This window comes from Hibiscus syriacus, unplaced genomic scaffold, assembly GCF_006381635.1.
Source record: "Hibiscus syriacus cultivar Baekdansim isolate YM2019G1 unplaced genomic scaffold, ASM638163v2 tig00110502_pilon, whole genome shotgun sequence".
NCBI classification, from domain to species: domain Eukaryota; kingdom Viridiplantae; phylum Streptophyta; class Magnoliopsida; order Malvales; family Malvaceae; genus Hibiscus; species Hibiscus syriacus.
Genome location: NW_024062763.1, coordinates 125,883 through 131,882, shown reverse-complemented (window position 1 = coordinate 131,882; position 6,000 = coordinate 125,883).

The following is a 6,000-nucleotide window of genomic DNA, read 5'->3' as shown; positions in this document are numbered from 1 at the left end:
TATTCGGGGATCTCAAAGTGATCTTTCTTTGTATACCTTTGTCTTAACTATTGATGTTATTTATGACTAATGTTTTTTTGTTACAAAAGGAAAGCGAGAAAAACTAATGCATAGAAAAGCCTCTAGGGAATAAAGTGCCCCTAGCTTTCACCTTTAGGAGTGGGAGAGCCTCTGGGGAGGAGAATCGAATATGACCAATTCCTCTTCAATAACGCATCCTAATTTTCAAAGAGCATCAGCACAAAAATTATCTTCACGAAAGGTATGTTGAAAGGACAAATTCCAATTACGATCAACTACCTTAGTTCCGACTTCACAGACGATATTATCATGACCATATTTCCAAGCGATCAACAGTTCAGTTCGGATGGCGTATAATTCTGCTGCTATACTTGAACAGACTCCCAAGTGCGCAGCAAAGCTAGGTATCCCTTCTCTTATCTAGTTTCTCAGAACACCCCCGGCTCCTGCAATTTTCGGGTTTCCTTGGCTGGCACTATCCATATTTAATTTCAGAAAACCAGTTTGAGGCGGCGACCATGCAACCAGGGCCTGTGGCTTCAAATGATGATAACGCCTACAGTTCGCTCTCAGAACCTCTTCAATGGATATATTAATTTTATGCCAAAGAGCGCTCTCATCAAATACATAGACATCAGTTCCCATTACTCGTTTACAACGTTCTTTGCAGAGTTTCCAAATAATACAAGTAAACTGAGTTACCAACCTCTGAGATCTATTTGCAGTGTTGAGATTTTCCTGAATCCAACATTTTAAATCACACGTAGGAGAATGATTTCACCCAGGTTCATCAGGCAACCGATTCCAGATACCTTGAGTAGTTGGACATTCATGTAGAATATGATTCAAATCTTCAAAGCAGCAGCCATAATTAACGCAACTTGCAGTAGAAACCATTCCCAAGTAGCCCGACGAGCGTTGGTAAGAAGTCGGTCGCGCCAAGTTAAGCCAAAGGAAGTATTGCCATTTAGGAGATATTTGCAAATCAGTATCCCTAGAGTTGAGAGCTACATAAGCAGAGCGTGTTGTTAAATTACCACTAGCCACATATCTCCAAATATACGTATCCTGCATGGTCATGAATCCAGAGAGGGATAGCCTATAACTTTGACCGCCACATCCATGGGTAAAAGAGAAAAGACGTTGAGTCCCAACGATTATCCTTTGTTAAAAAATCACGAACTTTCGTATTCGTTTTGACAACGCTAGGAAAGATATCCCGATCCTAAGAAAGAGGTCTTCCCAGCCTATTGTCTATCCAAAACAAAGTATCTTCTCCATTCCCAATTCGTCTCAACATTCCAGTTCCAAGGCCTTGCAGCCTGAAAACAATGCTTTTCCAGGTGTGCGACCAGTGAGGAGACTTGTTCGAGGGGTCAGCTGCATATTTCAAAGGATCGCCACGAACTCCATACACTGATTTAAGGGCCTTCACCCAAAGCTTGTTCGGTTGGTTTAAGAATCTCCAGGCCGTTTTCTGAAGCAGCACAACATTAAGTTTCGCCATAGAACGAAGGCCCAAGGCTCCAAACCGTTTTCAATTTTGGCCATTGGTTTTTTAATTAATTACGTCTAATATCTTATGTTATCGGTCCGTTCGATTTAAATCCCTCAATCTTTAACTTGGAAGTGTTATGTGGCAATTAATTTTTTAAAAAAATTCCACGTCTCCTCCTCCTCCTCCTCCTCCTCCATCTTTCATGAAAGCCATGGTGGCCAACTTCAACAATGTAATTCATCCATTCATTTAGATCTTAAAAGTCTTAGATAGAACTCTGACATTTGCTTTAAAAAGCCTAATCTGCTAGTTACTTTACAGTCAAGTTGTTGGTTGCGATTTTTCCAAAATTAAAATGTTCACGCTGTAAACACAACAAACATGTACATATCTTTCTTCAATCACCCCCCTCATGTTCTAACAATAGAACATCATGTTCTTCATATTCTCTTTCAAGGCCGAACTGATAATCCGTTGGTTGTGCGCGTGCTTTACCATTTTCAGACGCCTCGGGTTCAACGTAGAATCGAGCTCAATAGGCTGCTAGATGAGCCTAATATGCCGGGGAACTGCATAAAGCAAACAGATTGTTTTTATGCTGTTGATAAATTTTTAGCGAACTCCCCAAGCATACTTAAATCCCGTTATTGAGTTAACAGAAGTTAACGACCAAGAGACTTAAATCAAACGAACCGATAACGTAAGGTACCAAGCATACTTAATTAAAAAGTCTGTGACCAAAGCCGGTCAGACTGAAAAAAATGAGATTATTGGCATAGTTTACCCTAATATATTTTTTTCTTGATCCTTTCTCTAGTAAAGGATATCATGACTATCAATATTTTTGGACTTTCAGTGCAGATTTATTTCATTGGTCTTTTTCTTGATCTATGGTTTTACGAAATTCCTTGACATATACTGATATCTTCGTTCGCCATGAATTTACTTCATGGATTGAATATTTCATTGTCTATCAAGTTCTTAATCTTGTTCTTCTCACGATGTGATGTCTTGGTCATGTTTTCGTTTGCCTGGACCATGATTTCTTTTTGACAATCTATCATTTCCTCTCTCAATTCTTCTATGATAAGAATGTGGTTGTTAACATCTCATTAACATAAATTTAATACTGTAAAATGTGCAATTGTTTGAACTTGAGATTATCACTGGCTTAAGCCCAAACTTTGTTTTTCTTTTGTTCATCCCCCATAACCTCTATGAAAGTTAAAGTCTTTCTAAAATGGCAAGTTAGCCTCCACATCTACTGTAACACCCTAAATCCGATAAGTACCACATTGGGCTACCAAGGCAATCCCTGATTTTCAAAACTTATTCATTTTCTTTTCAAACATGCTAAAGAGTATCATAACGAAAACATAAATAACCTTTATAAAAATATTTTACAAAATTGGAGCTCTGTGACACATAATTTATAATCAAAATAATATAAACATATTCTTATAAATCTGAATACATAAGTAAGGTCTTGTAAATACACATTTCCTCTAAACTACAATACAATACTCTGAAGAAGAATGCTAGAAGTCCTGTTGTGACGGTACTCCACGGACTGCCCAAGCTACTGACCTGCCAATAGAAAAAATCTGAAGACTGAGCTTACAAAGCCCAGTAGTATAATCGCTAATCTAAAGCAACATTAAGATTTTCATAAACATAAACGTGCTAAAGATATGGTACTAAGAAGTAGGCAAATACATGATATAGATCAACTGCTACCTACTTAAGGATGTATTGTTCTATCACTGAAGTATGAGTCTCATGTTTCCCTTAGTCATCTGTTAAGGGCTTAACCATGAGTATACCACTAAAGAGTCTCTAACTCTAATAAATGTGACTACTACACATTATCTAAATGTGAGACTAACTCTGCTATGCATTACATAAACATATACACATAGTTGAGGTAGGCACCATGGTGCATATGATGTGCTACATCCCAGAGCTCACACACCCCTCTAGCATACCTATACTACTATACAACACACATAAACTGAGGTAGGCATCATGGTGTAGCTGAGGGGCTACATCTCGGAGCTCACGTAACCCTTTATTCTACCTACATTACTATATGACACATGAGATGAGGTAAGCATCATGGTACGGCTGAAGGGTTACATCTCGAGCTCACGCACTCCTCTAGGCTACCTAAGAACCCGTGTGTAAACTAGGGTGAGATTCAAAACTACATCGAAAATGTATACCCCGCCAAATTACTTCGCCAAGTCTTAGGGCATCTACACCCAGCTGGCAAAAGAAGTGTCGCAACACTGATTGATATATACCTAGACATACTGACAAACATGACCACCACCCTACTGCTAAAGTAACTCAGGTGTCCTGTCTATTTCCCGAGTGTCACACAAAGGCTAGTTTTATGATACTTATCTCTTTAGTTATCTAAGCTATTTTTGTTCTCATTTATTGCATTTCCTAGATACTATCCAACTCGTTCTCTCATCCATGATGTTAAGAAGAGGCTTATTAGCCTATTATTAATTTTATTTATTAGGCATGCTCTATTCTGGTTCTTCGATACTTAAGGACATTTTAGTCATTTTCTGTCTTTGGCAAAGTCTCTATGTGTTCTCGGGGTTTCGAAGATGATTTTCATGGTTATTGATCACTGTCTGTACTAATCGACCACTGATACCTGATTTGGGTTCAACTCTGAGTAATGACACTCTAGTCGCTCCTGCTATGTTTTCCTTTAATTCACCCTTGAATTAGAGAGAAGATTGTACACCCATAATTCGCTCGCATTCATGCAGTCCACGACTTCGCTGTCTCGTAATCTGACAGAATTATCCTACTATTTTTTGGTACATCCTTGACAATAATCTCTTGTTCTTAGATACTCGCTATGTGTTTAACTGAAGAAACTTGTATGTGTTATGTTTACTATGGTTATTTCGGTTGTAACCCAATCATATGAGTGATTTTATGCCCTTTTGTCTATTTACGTCCCTCACGGACTAAGGTCTACCCTTACGATCATTCATCACTCTTATGGGCCTTAAAGAGGTCAAATTTAACCTTCCAAGGTGAGTAGTATCAATACTCTACTTGTAGTATCGAAACTCTAGGGTCAAGTATCGATGCTCCCATGAGTATCAGTACCAAAAATGTATTATGTTTCAAAAAATGGGGCTTAGTATCGATACTGTCACCCTGAGTATTGATACTATTAGGGAATATCGATACTCATATGGCAATATCAATACTCCCAGCCTAAAATCCCTAATATTTGCCCAAATTCATCTAGTATCAATACTATTTATCTTATTATCGATACTCAAACCCTAAAATTATTATTTAAGTTCAAAAAATCACCCAAAAATCATCCTAAAAGCCATATTTTGGTTTATAATCATATTGTCACGCCCCCAGAACTTCGACGTCTCAAACCGTCGGAATATCAGAGTCAAGGTCTGAAGGATCGTACGACCTTAGACGCTTTAGACGCTCCTCGGTCTTCTCGGCGACTAAGTAAGCCTTACCCAAGCCTAGTGAGTGTACGAACTCACAAAGGTTGGAACCAAACCCTCAAGGCTTTGGATTACGGAAGCTTTAAAACACCAACATGGCTACTCTGAGCCACAAGGTCGGACTATCATGTGGAAGTGCTAACACGAAGGTGGCTACTCCTGGCCACCGAGATAGGCAACAAGAACAAAGAACTAAATAACTCAGAAAGAATAGAGCAAATGCCTCAGAGCTTTATTACTCTCTCACAAAGAGAAGAATGGAATTGGGTGATTACAAATGAGGAGGAGAGCTCTCTATTTATAGGGGAGCTCCCTCTCAATCGATGGCTAAGATCGTTTTACATGAAGGGCTAGGATTGATTCCCACCTAACCCAATCCCTTAAATCAAGGAAATCCCACCTAACATTATCCTTCTAGAATCCTCCAAGGAACGGGCCAGATCTGATGGTTCTTGGCAAGCCCAATAGTCTGTATAATTCTCTTACAGATATCTGCTCACATGTCTAGGTTCGAATCCACGAGCCTCGACAACACTGTCCCCATCGCCCTCGTCACTTCTCTCGGACGCCTCGAAATAGTTCCTTCACGGACTTGTTAAACATTCTCCAAGAATTGGCTAAGTCTGGTGGTCACGGTAAGCTCGATCTTCTAATTTGAACCCCTTTATCGGACGCTTACACCAATGTCTCGGACCCAAGTTTCTAGCCCGTGACATTCTCCCCCACCAAACCTAGCGACGCCCTCGTCGCTGCACTCGACGATCCTGGGCAACACCATCTTGGAAACTCTTCAGTGCCTTGGCTTATCGCGGTTCTCCCATACGAACTGCTTGCCTTGGCTTTTGCCTCATGTAACTTCCCGATCTTTTGCGCCATACTTCACATCAACTTGGTTGCCTTTCGACGCCTTCGCTTGCTCACGTCCTCCCATAAGGACTCAGTCTCCCATAATGACTGTGCTTGTTTCGGCTCTTG